Source organism: Callithrix jacchus, chromosome 5 (assembly GCF_049354715.1).
Source record: "Callithrix jacchus isolate 240 chromosome 5, calJac240_pri, whole genome shotgun sequence".
NCBI classification, from domain to species: Eukaryota; Metazoa; Chordata; class Mammalia; order Primates; family Cebidae; genus Callithrix; species Callithrix jacchus.
Genome location: NC_133506.1, coordinates 89,509,701 through 89,526,021, shown reverse-complemented (window position 1 = coordinate 89,526,021; position 16,321 = coordinate 89,509,701). Strand labels below are relative to the sequence as shown.

The 16,321-nt window shown below is 45.3% G+C and overlaps 1 protein-coding gene across 14 annotated transcripts in view; it reads left to right on the top strand.

Annotated features, from left to right (window-relative positions):
* Nucleotides 1–2,577: 2,577 nt before the first annotated feature.
* TEX2 (testis expressed 2) overlaps nucleotides 2,578–16,321 on the top strand; it is a 107,719-nt gene continuing 93,975 nt past the window's right edge. For all 14 annotated transcript variants that reach the window (XM_008996909.4, XM_078373546.1, XM_008996908.4 and 11 more), the window contains exon 1: nucleotides 2,578–2,707. The gene's annotated coding sequence lies outside the window, so the exon portion shown is untranslated. The remainder of the gene's footprint in view (nucleotides 2,708–16,321) is intronic.

Here is a 16,321-nt window from a genome sequence, read left to right as displayed (position 1 = left end):
CATGCCCGGCCATTTGATTTTATTTTCAGTCACTCTGAAAATAAAAGGGGGCAGAATGTGTTATTGTTCCCATTCTATAGATGAGTGATCTAAAACTTAAAGATATTTAATTGTTTAACTTGTACGAGGTCAAGCAGATGGTAAGTTGGAGCAATGGGACTTACACTCCAAGTCAGTGCTTCCTTTTGATGAAGATGAGTGATATTTGTTTCCTTTGCCTTTTGAAGTTATTCATCCTGTTTCTGGTAGCAAGACAGGGCCTCTTGACAGGCACTGGAGAAGCCTGGTGGTTAGGGTCATGAATTCTGGCTCTTGTTCCAGCTAGCCCTGCTATCTTGGACACATCACTAATATGTGAACTTCAGTTTCTGCATCCATAAAATCGAGAAAATAATGATCATATCTACCCTAAAAAGTTACTGTAAGGTTGCAGTGAATTACTATGTGCAAGGGACTTGGCATAGTATCTGGCACATAGTAACCTTTTCATAGGTAGGAAACATTATTGTGTTATGATCTGTTTATTTTAAAATGCATCGGAATTCCTTGCATTTCAGAAAATAAGGGATCCTTCTAAGTGTTCATGCTGGACCTTACTGGCTTCTGGTTTGAGATCTGGGTGGTAATGTATTGATTAATTTAACATTTATTTGGAGGCTAGGAGAGCAAGGAGGTTGGTGGCCACTCTGAGATGCACACTGCCAGCTTCCGAGGACCTTTGCAGGGGGGGTCTCCAGGGCCCCTACCCTTTCCCTCTCTCTCTGTCTCCCTGAGGTAGGCGGCTGAAGATGTGGCCAAGGAGAGCTTCAGGCTGTGTCTCCATTGATAATTGCCTTTGTTGCACATTTCCAGATAACCACAACTGGAAAGCTCACCTGTTGGGACATGAATTCCTTTTCCTTTGGAAGGGTAATAGAAGCAAGTGATGACCCCAGGTAGTAATGCCTGCAGCCCAGAGACTGCAGTCTGATGAGGCTGATCAATCTGTGTGCAGAGTCATCCCTGGCAACACAACACCCACCAGAAATCACAGCAAAAACAAGGTTATTGTGTGGAGGCCATTCCAAGACTCTGAGATCTGTGCGGGAGGCAGCTGACCTTCAAGATCTAGGTGGGAGGGAACTGACCTCCCAGTCTGAGGACAATGACTTCTGGGTCAGACAGGTGTCTAGACCTGCAAGATCTAGGTGGGAGAGTGCTGACCTCCAAGCCTGAGGGCAGTGACTTCTGGGTCAGACAGGTGTCTGGGATACTAGGAAGGGGAGAGGAATTTGCCAGGAGAGTGGGCAGAGCTTGATGACGCTGGAATGTGGGAGTAGCAGGGCCTTCTTCCGGGATTATGACTGGCCTGGTGGTGAGCAGGAGTGTGTCTGCCATTAAGATACTTATGCACTGTCTCACGGGTCAGAGAACTAGACTGGCTTCCCTCTGCATCAAATCTTCTTCCTGCTTGAGGATTTCAAACTTTCAGCTGTTGCTTCATCTGGACCCAGTGCCTCCAGTTCTTGGCATGATTCATTCTGTTCTGTTTTGAGTATTTTAGTAGGTGACCTGCACCCTTACTAGCAAGTCTCCCAACCATATTACTAATTTTGAGGATGAAAGGAGTTTGGCTTGCATTTTGCCAGTTGAATTTGAATTTCATGCCTTTGATAGACTCAAAATATGCACCTGAGTGTGGTCCTTATACCACCTGCATTAGAATCACCTGGAGGGAAGGGTGTCGAAGGCCATGCCAAGCTTAGTGATTTAGAGGCTCTGGAGTGGGACTTAGAGATCTTCTTGTTAAAACCCTCCAGGATAATCTGACATTGAAGTTTGGGACCCACTAACGCAGGAGACACACCGACAGGCGCTGTGGACACGCGGAGGGAACTCTACCCATGTGTCAGTGCTTTTGCCAGCCAACCCAGTTCACAGATGATAAATGCAAAATGGACATTGCTATCCCAGGAAGCTTATTCTAATTTTACCTCTCTGGGCCTCAGATATTGCCTAAAATGAGTAGTTAATACTAGATAAGTTCTAATAGTTCTAGATAAGAGAACTAGGTAAGTCGTAACAGAGTTCAGGATAGGATGTGGGAGTTAGGTAGGGGAAGTACATACTGGGGGAAACGGAATTTGCCTTTTTAAATCAATGTCTGCAGTTGGACACGGATAGACATGTCTGATGGCCCTCTAAAACCCAAATCGAGTGAATTTGCAGAGCGGAACATCCCTGCTTCTTGAAGCCTCAGTCACCCCACCTCACCCCCCAGCCTTTGTCTCAAAGGCACTTGCTGCTAGACTGCAGGAAGAGGAAATTAAGAAGTGCAAAGACCTGGAGACAGTATGCAGCCCCATTGGGCGAGTTAAGCTCTTATCCCTCTCACCTGGGGCTCTTCCAGGTAACCCTTCCCACCACTCCTCTCCCTAGCTCCAAGGGCGGTGGCCCCTTTAACAGACCTGATAAATCACTCATCCATTTCCGCAGCCTCACCTCGGCGCGCGGTAGAACTAGATTGGTTGGGTCTGGCGTGCCGTTTGCTCCGCCCCTGCGCCCGCTGGTTGGTGGCGGCGGCCGCGGGCGAGGGGTGGGTCCGCCGGCGGGGCGGGCGGGCGGCTGGGCGGCGGGACCGTGGCTGGAGCCCCAGCCAAAGCCGGAGCCGCTGCTGCCGGGAGTACGGGCGCCGGCGCAGTACGATGAGGCAGCCAGCGGATCTGGGGTGAGTAGTCCCGGGGCCAGGCCGGGGCGATGGAGGGAGCGCCCCTCGGGGAAGGCCCGGGCTGGGCGCGGACCGGCCCCGCGGGCTTCAGAGTACCGGCCAGGTCTGGCGGCCGGTGGCGCGGCGGGGCTCGGGGGTCGGCCCCCCCACCCCTCTGTCACGGCGGGAGTATTGACAGGGACGCTCACCCGCGACTCACCGGGGCGAACCCTTCCTTCGGGGCCCCGCCGGATGTCTCGGGCTGGACTCCGGCGGGAGGAGCGGCCGGCCGAGTCTCCTCAGCCTGCAGTTCCCGGCGCGGGGCTCTGGGCTCAGCCCCTGGCAGGGAGGCACCGTGACGAGCAAAGTAGAGGAAAATGGTTTACAATTTTATGAATGGGGCCCCGGGTTCTTGCCGCCCCCCGTCCGCGACGCAAAATGCTTGGAAGTCGAGAACCGCAGTTACTTTTATGCGAATCTGTCAGAGGTGGTCTGCACCCGGGTTGTTTTTCTCCAACTCCTAGAGAACGCGGGTGGCAGTGGGGTGGTTTGTGTGCTTTAGCAGGGAGGCGGCGGCGTGTCGAAATCCGGGGGATCGGAAGGTTAGCAAGTGACATTGGGCTGAGGCCTAGCGCCAGGTGCCCTGCGGGGAGGCGGTGTGGCCGTGGACGCCGTAGCTGCTGGCTGCTGAGCACGGAAACCATACGGTGGGACCGGGGAAGGCTGGGGAACCGCCGGCCCCATTGCACCACATGCTGCCCTGAGCGCACGGCTGTTAGGCGAGTTGGCGCAGGGGAGTGTTCCCCTTTTGAAAACGATTTTTGGAAAACTTAGCCCCTCAGTGGGTTGATAGTTACTTAAACCATCGGTTGTTATGGTTACGGGGCATCAAATGTAAGGGCAAAGTCTGTTTCCACCCTCGCTCTTTCTCCAGAGCCGTGAGGTACTTTGTGACTGTGTTTTACAGACACTGCCCAGGGAGGACATCCTTTTTTAGAGTTGAGGGAAAATTGTGGGCTCCTTGAGGGCAGGGCTTGTGCCATATTCACGTTTGAAGTGCCGGTGTCTTCACATCATCACCGCTGTGCACACGCGTTGGAAGGAATGAGTCTTTTACATGTTTTGATGATTCTCAAAGGATTTAGAGGAGTCATTTCAGGAGCCAGATATAAGCTGGAAGGGAAATAACGAGTGACTTTTATATGGAAAACAAAATTGGAGGGCAAGTTTTCCTTGCACTCTGGGGTAGGGGGGAGTTTGAGTCGTCGAGTTTTGTGAGTTTTAGAGCTGGGTCACACAGAGACGCTTGTCTCATATTGGAAGAATGAAACTGCCGTTTCTGTTAACTCTTACCTAGCCCATAAACGGTATTCTTTCAGATTCTCCCCTAAAAGGGTAGTTGGTCTAAAGTTATGAAAAACAGGCCTCCTGAGGTAATATGTATAGAGTGGGATTCTGCCTTATCATTTCTTTATTTTTCTCTGGGCCCCTCTGGGAGTGTGAAGGCGTGGAGGGAGAGGATGTGGAGGACTCTGGGTGAACTGAACTTGTCTGCACTTTATCTCCAGTAAAAGGCACTGTGCCTGAGAGGAAGGAGATTAACAAATTGATTCACATCAGAAGATGGTGGTAATTGAGTCTACTGACAAGCAACCCAGGGGCTGGGACAGATGAGGAGGAAGAAAAAATTCAGGAGTTTGGTTTGGGCTGAGTGTTGGAGGTTTGAAGAGCAAATTATGTCATCGTGTGAGAAGATTAGAGACATAGCATACAGCAAACATAATACTCATTATTAGAGGTTATGTTATTAGAATGCTTCTGGAGAAGAAGCAGGAAAGATGAGGCTTTTAGATAGGATAAATATGTAGCATGTTTTGGACAGAAAGCAGTTGCCTGGAGTAAAGAAATATTAAAATAATAATTTTGCTTATGCCAGAAACTGCTAGACATTATAGATATAATGAAGGGGTTTTTTGTTATTGTTGTTATTTTTAAAGGATGAAGAGTTTGTTTTTATATGCCATATTAGTTGCCTTTCCTTCAAATCAAAAGCTCCTGTTTTCTGAAAGGTTTTCTGAATCCCTTGAGGAAAGAGGGGAAAACCGCACAGTTTATTACTCAATATAAGAACAAAACAGAGCAATGGGGAAATTCTCCTCACTATAGGTTACTTTCAGTATCAAATGGAATCTTCAAAGACCAGTTTTCTGTGTCAGGTTCCATATAAAATTATATTCATCCTCCTGTCTATTGACTGGTATCTTTTGATGGAAAGTGCCTGTTCTTTATTTTTTCCATTTATCAATTCATTTATTCAGAGTTAGGAACTTCATTAAACACACACTGTCTCTTGTCCTCTGTGCTTGAGAGGAAGGAGATTAACAAATTGATTCACATCAGAAGATGGTGGTAATTGAGTCTACTGACAAGCAACCCAGGGGCTGGGACAGATGAGGAGGAAGAAAAAATTCCTTGTGCTCTAGGTGTTTCTAGTTCATTTTCTTTGCCTGAATATCTCTCGTGGTCTACTTTCTTCTGTCTGATCTTATCTCCTGAAGGTCTCCTTGGGAATTGTTGAGGTCACAGGGAATGCTTACACTTTGATTCTGTCCCAGCAGAAGACTAGTATAGAAAAGAGCATTGTTGAGTTCCAACTCTGTCAGGTACTATTTTCTGCACCTTATGTATATATCCTCTCCAGTCCTAGAGCCCCTTTAAGGGAGGCGTGATAGCCACATTTTACAGAAGAGGAAACTGAGACTCAGAGCAAGCAAATCAGTAACTTGCCCAAGGTGACAAACTGGTTAAATGGTGGAGCAGGAATGTCAGTGTAGGATATTGATTCAAAAACATCGTTTTTTGGGTCAGGCACAGTGGCTCATGCCTTGTAATCCCAGTACTTTGGGAGGCCAAGGCAGGACAATTATTTGAGGTCAGGAGTTTGGGACCAGCCTGGATGACAAGAGTACGATCCCGTGTCCAAGCAAACAAACAAACAAAACGTGCTTTTTCTGTTGTATCGCGTTGCTTTTTCCAGGAGCGAAATGGCAGTTTATTAGAGATCGTTTCTTGCAGTGCCCTCTTAAGTGGACATGTGAAAGGTCAGGTTCAGAGATGTTCAGAGAATTGCTGCACTACTGAGCTCCTGTGCTCCTGCTGGAGCCAGAGTTAGATGCCTCTCTGCCCACTGCAGTTTTGAATAATCCACGAGGCTGTTGCAAAATCTTTTACTGCCGTTTGGACAGGTGACTGGGCTGACTGGGTCTGTATCCTTGTGCTCTGTCTACCAGCTCTGTGACCTTAAGGATAGATTACTTTCTGCGTACCTCAGTTTCTTTGTCTGTAAAGTGGCAAAATATTCCTATTTCAGCAATGCTAAGACAGTGCAATTTGTATAATCTTAACATTTCTAGGGGAAAAAAGCATCTTGTAATCTATGGGGTCTTAGAGTTGTAGTCGGCAGTGGCTTCCTGTTTTGGCACATAAAAAAAGTGTGTCTTATAGTCAGTGGTCTTAGGTGAACTATGGTATATTATATATAGGTAGTTGTAAGAATTAAATGAGATCACTCATGTCCTTGGTTATAATGGGCACCTAATAGCAGGTCATGCTGTCCACTGACAGGATGAATGGTTAACTGGGAAAAACTGGGAAACATCTCGTAAGATTTGCCACTCAAAGCCCAGGCAATAATCCATGATTTGTGGCTGGAGGAACATTTTCCAATTTGCCTAGAGCTCTGTCCTTTGGCCGACTCCTGTCCCTGTGAGAAGCATTAACTTGAGGAGCTAATGAACCATGGACAGACAGCTCCCTTTGTTTTTCTATTCATTAAGGTCTTTGTCAACTTTAAATCCCAAGTTTAAAGTAAATATTGTTATAAGAAGACTGGAAGCCCATGCTGTTGTTAATATTCTTACATGGGAGTTTTAAAGCAACTCATAAGTTAAACAAGATTCTTTGTTGCTCCTTTCCAAACGCCTTATAATGCTTAATTACACTGTGTGAAGTGTCCATGAAGCACCATTAATGAGAGGGATGCTAGGAGGTCAGAAGCCCTTGACTGGCATTGGTGGGGTGGAGAGAACACTGGACTTGGAGTCAGGAGGCTACAGTCTTGGCGGTTTCACCTGCCATCTCCACTTGACCATCTGAAACTCATATTTCCCAGTGGCTATGTGGATTACTCAAAATTGCTCTGGGCAGCAAGGCAGGATACCAGCTGTACATCACTTCACTACTTTGGACTTGAGAAGTCTCTCTTCCAGGGCCGGGCGTGGTGGCTCAAGCCTGTAATCCCAGCACTTTGGGAGGCCGAGGCTGGTGGATCACAAGGTCAAGAGATCGAGACCATCCTGGTCAACATGGTAAAAACCCGTCTCTACTAAAAATACAAAAATTAGCTGGGCATGGTAGCGCATGTCTGTAATCCCAGCTACTCAGGAGGCTGAGGCAGGAGAATTGCCTGAACCCGGGAGGTGGAGGTTGCGGTGAGCCGAGATCGCACCATTGCACTCCAGCCTGGGTAACAAGAGGGAAATTCCGTCTCAAAAAAAAAAAAAAGAAAAAGAAAAACAGAAAACAGTAGGCAGGTGATAACAATATGAGTAACTATCATTTACGGGGAATGGTGTGCCAGGCACTGTTCCTCCTTTTAAACCTTACACTACCCTATGAGTAGTAGATACTATTATGAATCTTATTTTTTAAGATGAGAAAACTGAGGTTCAGAAAGGTTAAATAACTTGTCCAAGATTACACAGCAAGGTCAAGGACTGTTAGCTGGGCCTAGAACACCGGCCTATACTGCTCCCCAGTGGATGCCTGAAACCATGGATAGTGCTGAATCCTACATAAGCCGTGTTTGTTTCCTATGCTTATATACCTATAATAAAGTTTAATTTATAAGTTAGACACAGTAAGAGATTAACAATAATAACTAATAATAAAATAGAACAGTTGGACCAGGTGCAGTGGCTCATGTCTGTAATCCATCTTCATTAAGGTGGATTACAGCACTTTGGGAGGCTGAGGCAGGAGGATTGTGTGAGCTCAGGAGTTCAAGACCAGCCTGGGCAACACGGTGAAACCCCATCTCTACTAAAATAGAAAAGATTAGCGGGGCATGGTGGTGTGTGCTAGTAGTCCCAGCTACTCAGGAGGCTGAGGCAGGAGAATTGCTTGAACCTGGGAGGTAGCAGTTGCAGTGAGCTGAGATCGCGCCACTGCACTCTAGGCTGGGTGACAGAGCAAGACTCCATCTCAAAACAAAACCAAACCAAAAAAATAGAACAGTTATGACAACCACAGTTTGGAAGACAGAAGATTCATTCTTAACATAGATCTTAGCAACCTCAGCACAAGATTTTTTTCCTAAGTTGAGAACTTTCACCTTTTCAAAGTAAGCACTTTACAGCTTCGCTTTGGCATATCCAATTGCCAGCATCATTAATCTTGTGCTTTGGGGCCATTGTTAAGTAAAATAAGGGTTACTTGAACACAAGTACTATAATAGCGTGACAGTTGATCTGATAACTGAGATGGCTAAAAGTGACCAAGGAGTAGGGAACACCTACAGCATGGATCTGCTGGACAAAGGGCGGATTCACATCCTGGGCAGGTTGGGATTGGACAGTGAGAAATTTCATCACACTACCCAGAATGGCATGCAGTTTAAAACTTATGAATTGTTTATTTCTGTAATTTTCCGTTTGATCTTTTCAGAACTTAGTTGGCCATGGGTAACTGGCACTGTAGATAACTGGGGACTACTTGTATTGGGAGAACTTTGTTAAAGAATTAACTCTTATGGGAGTTGGAGAAGACTTAAGTCCTTGAAAGACTTTTCTTTGGTGAACAAAAGCCGTATGCCAGGTCACTATGAGCATAAATGGGACTATTGAGAGAAGAATCTAACCTTTCTGTGTGGAAGCTGGCAGAATGGGAAATGTGGGTGGGCTTTGAAACAACCAGGTAACCTTTGTCTGCTGGATTTGCCTGGAGTATTGGTTCTCAGGGCTTTTCCCTAAGAAGATTATTGTGACAAACACATTAAGTGTCTCCCCAGCTTATTCTAACAGTTTAAAGCGGCACTGGGCCAGAGGAGCTGGCTTCAGTCATAAGCTTATTTAGGATTTGCGATTAAAACCCACCCCTTGGATTGCTCCGGCAAATAACCTTTCAGAATCACAATATGCATTTTATAAGTTTCATTTCTCTTGCTGTTCAAAGCTGACATAAGCTGGCTTGTTTTCTTATTCAATTGTCAGTCCTTTCTTAGACCTAATGCTATCTTTTAGGCAGCATTCTTATAGATGGTTATATTTATTATTTTAGGCTCAAGATAGAGAATTTAAAAATCTTTTTACTGAAAGGATTGACTGGACAATGATTGTCATTCAGCAAGTATTTGAGCATCTACCAGGGCCAAGCATTGTGCTTGGCATTGGAAATCTGATGGGGAGCAAAACAGATTTGGTTCCTTATTGCACAAAGCACATTATCCAGTCTAGACAACAAACAAGTCAATAGACATATGCATCATATATATTGGATTGTAATATGTGTAAAATTTCCTTCCTCTGAAGGAAAAGAACAGGGCACCAAGAAAGAAAAGGAAGAAACCAGTACCTGGGGGTGTGGGGCAGAGCATTTCAAGAGAGAGAGCAACGTGGATATCTGACTGCTGTGAAGAGGGACAGAGAGGGGACGATGGGAAGGGCAGGGCCAGAAGGTGCCAGGCTGGAGAGGACATGAACCAGACACTGCTCAAGGGGCCTCAGGAAGTTTCTTAACATCTTGTGCCTTACTTTCCTGCCTCCAAGAAGCTATGAGGGTTGAATGAGCCTTGAGAGCCATGCATGTACAGAAAGGACTGTGGGTAGGGTTTGCTGCCTTTAAGGGCCATGGAGAACTTGACCTGGAGTGGATGAGCTTCTCTTCCTAGTCAGCATTTCCCATGATTCCATGTGTAACGTAACCATAGGGCAGAAGGTAAAACTAAGACAGCTAAGTAGGTATATCATGGAGGTATTCTAAGGTAGCTTTGTGTGGTGTGCTAAGCATTCAGCCCGTACCTGGGAGTCTTGGCCCTACCTGTAGGCATCTCTGCAGTGGGTGCAGTACTCAATGTGGAGCAAGGTGGACCGGAAGCAGCTATTCCTCTGCTCCTGCCTACAGTTATCTGCTTTAGTTTTTGGATGCAGGCAGGAGATTTTTAGCCTTTTTTCCTGATGAGAGGAGACAGAGACTACTGGTCTTATAGCCAGGTGACCAAACATGACCACTCAGAGTTGCTGTGTGCAAAACCTGCCTGAAGCCCATCTCTGATGAGATTTGATGATGTTTCCCCATTCAAAGGAACAACCATGCCTCAGGATTATACAAGGAGAGAACTTTGTAAAACAGGTCACTGGCTTGGGATAGTCAGTAAAGTGCTATGAACCCAGCCATATTATAGTTATAATTGTCTCTTAAAGTATGTGTGAGACCTGATCAATTTTATATAATTGACTAAGTTTAAAAAAAAATCTTTTACTCTGGAACATTAAACAAAAAATACACAAAAGAATACTGTACTGGATCTCAGGCATCTATTACTCAATTTGATAATTATCAACTTTTGCTAATCTCATTCCAAGATAGTTCCACACTGAAGCATTTTTGGTGGATTTTCTGTCACAATATAATTGTGTCTTTGGATTATAAAATCATTTGGTAGATATCCTAGGGAAAGAAATGTCTGCACACTGCATAATTATAGGGCTGGTGTTAGGTAGTTGAAATTCCGAATCTGAAATGAACATTTCGTGGAAACCTCTTATAGACTTGTTTATGAGAAGTAGGCTTTCTTACTTTCTCATTCTTAATACAAAATTAAGAATGCTTTCAAGATTACCAGTAGCAACTAAATATATTGTAACTAACTAAATATCTATTTACTAAATAGCAACTGTACTGGGCAGTGTGCAAGGTACATTAGCTAAAAAAAAAAAAGGGCCAGCTGCAGTGGCTTATGCCTGTAATCCCAGCACTTTGGGAGACCGAAGTGGAGGATTACTTGAGGTCAGGAGTTTGAGACCAATCTAGGCAACATAGTGAGACCTTACCTCTACCAAAAAAAGAAAAAAGAAAAAAAAGCCAGATGCAGTGGCACACACCTGTAGTCCTAGCTACTTGGCAGGCTGAGGTGGGAGGAGAATCGCTTGAGCCCAAGAATTCAAGGCTGCTTTGAGCCATGGTGGCACCACCGCACGACAGCCTTGGTGACAGAGTGAGACCCTGTCTCTAAAAATCACAATGGCTCATAAAATTATGAGCCCACGATGAAGTCACAGGTTATTTCCAAACATTCTTAGCAAATGAATTTTACACAAAGTCCAAACTGTAAAACTGATTAAGAAACAGTATTTTAGTGGCATATGTAACTTTAAGTTCAATTTATAGCATTCACTGGTAGCATGAAACAGAACACAAGTTAATATGTTTGAAAGTTTCTATACATTGAATTTTGTTTTTATTTTTTAAAGGGGAAATTTAAATCAAACATGCAAAGACCCTGTAGCAGTGCATCTGTGTATCACGGTACAACAGACCATTAAACATTTGAAAGGTGGTTAGTGCAGCAGAGAATTGGAAGCTTTAATTTTAATTAAGCTGAAACCAAAGCTTTAATTTTAATTTAAATTGTTCCATGTGGCTATATTGGGCAGTATAGCTCCAGGGTTGATTGAACCACCAGTTCATGGTGATAGGATAGAAGCCAGCACAAACTAATTTGGGCAGCAAATCAAAGGGCACAAGTCACATGTAGGTTCCAAACTCAGTACATATTAGAGAAAAGGAGTTTGATTATGTAGTAGAAGGAAGAACTGCCTGGGGGGGGGGGGGTTCATGATCTTCCTTTAAGAGCAAGGCTGAAAGACCTGAGGAGTTTTTATTTGATGCTATGATGTCTCCTGGGGCTCAGAATATTACAAAATGAGGAGTGAGTCTCTGAGTGAAAAGAACTCAAGCTGCTTGTTGCATGAGGAACGCCTCAAGAGCTAGAGAGGAATCTTTTAAGTGGCTTGTGTGAAGGTTTCAGAAGGTAGGATGACCCCCCAGCATTGGGAGTCGTGTTAGCTGCCAGGAGGGTTTAGAGGCTGCCTCTAGGCAACACCCAAGGCCCCAGAGAAGACAGATGCAGAGGGCATGAGCTGCTGGTTACCTCTTTATCCCCAGAGCATAGTAGGTGCTCGATAAATGTGTTAAAAATGGATGACAGTTTCAGGAATAGATTTAGGAGTAAATAAGAGATGGGTTTGACATTTTTCTAGAAATTCTGAAAAGTAGGTGCTGAGGGAAGTGCAGTGCCAGGGAGCTGTAGAGTTTGCTCAGCCTGTGCTTTCTGCCAGAGGTAATTGACATTTCTCCTCACTGCAAATGCATGCTCCACCTCCCTCCCCTTGCCATTATCTGGTCCTGCACCAAGTACTGCTGATTTTTAGCTTGTAAACATCTCTTGGATGGTTCTTTTCTCTCAAGCTTCTCTGGCATGGTTCTAGTTTGGTCCAAACAACCATCTTTGCGCTTGGAAGACTCCAGCAGCCCTTCATGGATCTGCCCTCATCTACTTCTACTCCTTTCTAATCTCTTCACCACCCAGCAGTCAGAGCGGTCTTTTAAAAATTCCTAACATGGCCAGGCATGGCAATTCACACCTGCATTCTTAATGCTTGGAGAGGCTGAGGTGGGAGGACTGCCTGAGCCCAGGAATTCGACACCAGCCTGGGCAACATAGTGAGACCCTGTTTACCAAAAAAAAAAAAAAAAAAACCAGCTGGGTGTGGTGGCCTGTGTCTGTAGTCCCAATTACTTGGGAGGCTGAGGTGGGAGGATCATTTGAACCCAGGGGGTTGAGGCCATAGTGATCTGTGATCGCACCACTGCACTCCAGCCTGGGTGACAGAGACCCTGTCTCAAATAAATAATCCTAACATGATTATGTCACATCCTTGCTCAAACTCTCTGAAGTCTTCTTCGTTGCTCGAGGGATAAAATCTACATTTTGAACATGTTTAGGTGTTCTGTGATCTAGCTCCTCCTGCCTTCTCCAGCCTGGGCCTCTGTCTCTTTCCTCCTGGGTTAGTGTATTCCAGGCACATTGGTCACCTTTCTGTTTCCAGCTGGAAGAGAGCTAGACATTTTAGGAGCTGAACCCACTGCAGGAAACAGTTCTACTCACCACCTCACCACTCCCCACCATTTTCTCTTGTCCTTTGTAGCACTCATCACAGTTTGTTACTACATATTCTCTAGTACATACCTGCTTTTCCTCTTCTTACAGGAAGACAGGAACCTTGTTGATTTTGCTCCACATTATATACCCAGTACCAAGCTTTGTATCTGATCCGTTGGACATGCTTCTTAAATATTTTTGAGGTGAATGAATGAAGGTGCAAGCCACATTAGAAAACAAGGGGAAACTCAACTTGAGGAATTCTCTTTAAAACTTGGTTATATGGCTGGTCACAGTGGGTCATGCCTGTAATCCTAGCACTTTTGGATGCTGAGGTGGGAGAATCCTTAAGATTGTTAAGCCCAAGATTCAAGACCAGCCAGGGCAACATAAGGAGACCACCTCATCTTTAAACTATTTACAAAAAATTTAAAAATTAGTTGTGGTGGTGTGCACCTGTAGTCTTACTCAGGGTACCGAGCTGGGAGGATTGCTTGAGCCTGGGAGGTCCAGGCTGCAGTGAGCTATTGTTGTGCCACTGCACTCCAGCCTGGGTGACAGAGCGAGACTCCACCTCAAAAACAGAAAAACAAAAACAACTTGGGTTTACTGGAGAAGTTAAATAGTTTTTAGAGAATAATCTGGGAAGGGAAATGAGGGGAAAGAGTCCACAGGGATCTATCATGGAAACTGTACAGAGGGTGTAGAGCATCCTACAAAAGCAGGTTCTTAGCATGTTCCGTGCCCTTGTCCTAGACTTGAAACGCGTTTGTCCATCACGTTGCAAAGATGGGATTTGAGGCTTACCCTCTCATCAGGATGGGTTTTCTGCACCTAGCATCAGGAGGCACTGATACGGGGCTCCATTAGATTGGAGTCTTCCATATACAGCCCACAGCCAGGGGTGTAGTAGTCTTCCTCTCTTCTTAGTGGGTAGGGATTCTGCCCTGCTCATATTTGTACCTTTCTCCTCCCTCTGACCTCCCTCACTGGCATCAGCAAACTAGAGTGTTTTGCCTGTGGAGGGTGTTTCCTAAGTGTTTCTGAGTAGACCCTGGTACTACCTGGCAGACCCTAAAGAGGACTCTAGGCAGTAATAAGAGCGAATTCTGCTTGCACCTTGCACAGGGGAGGCTACCTGTTGTTGGTAGATTCCCTTTTGGAAAGAAGCTGGGCGGCTGTGTTTAATCCTGACCCTGTAGATGGGGAGGCTTCCCCTTTCTCTCTCTTCCTGAGGCCTAATTCCAGATGAGTGGGGGAGCCTGCCAGTGCTCATCAGGTCCACCTGACTTGTAGTAAGGAAAAAGGAGAAACCTGGGTCTTCCCCAGGAACTTTGAAGTTATGAATAGGAAAACTAAGGACTTGATGTCGAGTTAATGTTCTTTTGGAAGGAAGGGACTGGTTCCCCAGATCAGCACCTCTGGTAACCAGAGAGGAGATGTTTTGTGAAGGCTAGACTAATGTGTTTTCTGGGAGACTGCAAGTTAAGAAGGCTTTAAGCTTTATATTAATTGGAAATTTGTATTAATGTATAGTAATTAGAGAAAAGGCTACAGGAAAATCACAGAATCCGATAATGAGGAGACCTGTGTGACTTAGTAGCATTCTAGGTACCAAAGTGGTGCCTCGGAACTCTTGAGTGGAAACTAGCACCAAAGCTGGTTGGGAACACCACTAAGGGAGGGGCTCCAGTATCTGTAAACTCATGCCTGAGGGTGAGCAGCTCATTCTCCCATGTGCTGGAAACCTTAACAGCACAGGCAGGCAAATAGGATCTGGTGGTCATTAAGATTGGAGTTAGAACAAAGTACTATGGGGTACACCTGGTCCCCCCGCAAAAAAATCCTGTAAGTGATTCACTCTGTGTCTTCTGATCATGGAAACCTGGTGGAAGGCATTTCCTCGTATGATGGAAAGGGGAAAGCCGGACGCGGTAGCTCACGCCTGTAATCCCAGCACCTTGGGAGGCTGAGGCAGGCGGATCCCTTGAGTTCAAGAGTTCAAGACCAGCCTGGGCAACATGGTGAAACCCTGTTTCTACAAAATGAAAAACAAAAACAAAGATTAGCTGGGCATGATGACATGCACTTGTGGTCCCAGCTACTCAGGAGGCTGAGGTGGGAGGATCACTTGAGCCCAGGAGGTAGAGTTTGCAGTGAGCCAAGATAGTGCCACTACACTCTACCCCGGGCAACAGAGTGAGACCCGGTCTTAAAAAAAAAAAAAAAAAAAGTGAAAGGGGAGCAAGTTATGTTGTGTAGGATGCTGTCTGCCAGACCAAGATGACAGCGTTATTTTCCATCAATAGATTTTAAAGTAGGCCTCTGGCAGGTGTCGTAAACCATGCAGATGTTTGTATAAGGTGAAGTCAATTACAAGTGGACCATGTGGTAAATTCTAACCCTACCTTGCTGATAATTTTACATCTGAGAGCAGGTAGAGTAAAGTGCATTGGACTTAATGATGACAAATGGGGAAAAGCCATCCAGAGGGCAAGGGAGCATGTGACTGAGGCTGGGAAATAAGAACAGAGTTCTCGTTCAGGCAGGCTGACTGGCACCTGACCATTAAAGTTGCTCACTAACAGCTGAGCGTTTCCTACCTTCTATTATTGTTTCCTTTGATAAAAATGATGGAAATGCTCCCACCTAACCTGGAGCGGGAGCCGTCTTGGTATCCTCAGTGCCCAGATGTGTGTTCGAAGTGACTGCTTTACTGTTAGTCCATGACAGTGGCAATCTGATGTGGCCCTCCTAGTTTCCCATCCACCTCACTTACAGTTAGGAGCAGAAACTGCTGCAGGAAGCCTGACAGGAGCTGCCCTCAGGGATTTACCCTCTTTGCCTGGCTCAGTTCAGGGGCAAGATCGAAATGAAAAATAAGTCAGAGTAGCTGAAAACCTGTGGGAAAGGAATTGCTTTTGTTTTAATTTCCCAGGGTAAGGCTGTGGGGATACAGTGAGTGGTATTCGATCCTTATGGGGTAGGTCAATAGTGAAGCAGGAACATTAATTTATTTTAAGGCTAAAACTCCCAGCAGAAATGATTATTGATTATGCTCTCAGCCAGAAACCAAACTCATTCGGTTAGCCTAGCTTTTGTCTTAAGGCTGTGATCAAGAGCAGTGTTCAGAGGGGGCCTCATAGCCTGAAGTGAATTTTATTTCGGGAGGCACTAAAATCTTAGGGAAGGAAAAAAACACATCTTGAGTTTAGTTGTTGAGTTAGGTGATAGAGTTATTTTGGCAGCAAGTGTAGCAAGCAGATTCAGGGCCCAGAATTTCTGGGGTAGATGGTCAAGAGGTTCTTCCAGAAGTCTGGATGATTTTTTAATGCCAAAGTGTTAATCTCAAAAAATAAAATTGAAAACTAATATATATATATATTTTTTATTTGAAAATATATATATATTTTTCA